The sequence below is a fragment of the Mirounga angustirostris genome, unplaced genomic scaffold, assembly GCF_029215605.1.
Source record: "Mirounga angustirostris isolate CCGP_5_RB_7025 unplaced genomic scaffold, mMirAng1.0.hap1 SCAF_17, whole genome shotgun sequence".
NCBI classification, from domain to species: Eukaryota; Metazoa; Chordata; class Mammalia; order Carnivora; family Phocidae; genus Mirounga; species Mirounga angustirostris.
This window is the reverse complement of record NW_026991725.1, coordinates 1,262,993-1,264,169: the sequence shown is the minus strand read 5'-3', so window position 1 is coordinate 1,264,169 and position 1,177 is coordinate 1,262,993. Positions and strand designations below refer to the sequence as shown.

The 1,177-nt window shown below is 42.5% G+C and overlaps 1 pseudogene; it reads right to left on the bottom strand.

The window, feature by feature from the left end:
* Positions 1–580: 580 nt before the first annotated feature.
* LOC123853564 (large ribosomal subunit protein eL34-like) lies at positions 581–955 on the bottom strand (annotated as a pseudogene).
* Positions 956–1,177: the final 222 nt, after the last annotated feature.

The following is a 1,177-nucleotide window of genomic DNA, read 5'->3' as shown; positions in this document are numbered from 1 at the left end:
TTTTGGGGTCTTTTGTGGTTCCATACACATTTTAGGATTATTTGTCCTAGTTTTGTGAAAAATGTTGTTGGTATTTTGATGGGGATTGCCTTAAGTCTGTAGATTGATTTGGGTAGTATAGATGTTTTAACCATATTGGTTCTTCCGATCCATGAGGATGAACATCTTCCCAGTTGTTTGTGTCTTCAATTTCTTTCATTAATGTTTTATAACTTTCATCTTAATCTTTTTTTTTTTTAAGATTTTATTTATTTGACAGAAAGAGACACAGCGAGAGAGGGAACACAAGCAGGGGGAGTGGGAGAGGGAGAAGCAGGCTTCCTGCAGAGCAGGGAGCCCGATGTGGGGCTCCATCCCAGGACTCTGGGATCATGACCTGAGCCGAAGGCAGACGCTTAACGACTGAGCCACCCAGGCGCCCCTCTTTTTTTAACAGAATAAGAATTTTGATTTCTTCTTACTCGAAAGAGCTTCATTTTTTTTTCTTAACTAGGCTCCATGCCCAACATGGGGCCCAATGTAGGGCTCGAACTCACAACCTGAAGATCAAGATCTGAGCTGAGATCAAGAGTTGGATGCTTAGCCGACTGAGCCACCCAGGTGCCCCTTTATTTAACTTTCTGACTCTGCGCTTGTACCTTCAACACTTTCACAACAATTTTCTGCTCCTCAATAAGGAATGCACGCTTGATCCTGTCACAAACACACTTAGCACACATGGAACCACCATAGGCCCTGCTGACGTATTTTTTCATTTTAGACAACCTCATAAGAATTGTAGGTGTCACCGCTCCTTGAAGTTGGCCTGGACACACGCCACAATGGATTTTGGTGCTTTCCCAACCTTCTTGGTATAAAGGTAAACGATTTTATTACCAAGGGTTCTGGACAGCCTAGTTTTGTTAGAGGCTGTATCATAGGACAGACTACGACGGTATGTCAAACACTGGACCATTCTGGATGCTGTAGATGCCGTCTCCGGAAGAGTCACCTTAACCATTTTTAATGGTTCAATGACATTAAGTACATTCACATTATTGTGCAACCAATCTCCAGAACTCTTTTCGTTTTATTTTTTTTTTTTAAGATTTTATTTATTTATTTGAGAGAGAGAGAATGAGAGAGAGCACATGAGAGGGGGGAGGGTCAGAGGGAGAAGCAGACTCCCTGCCGAGCA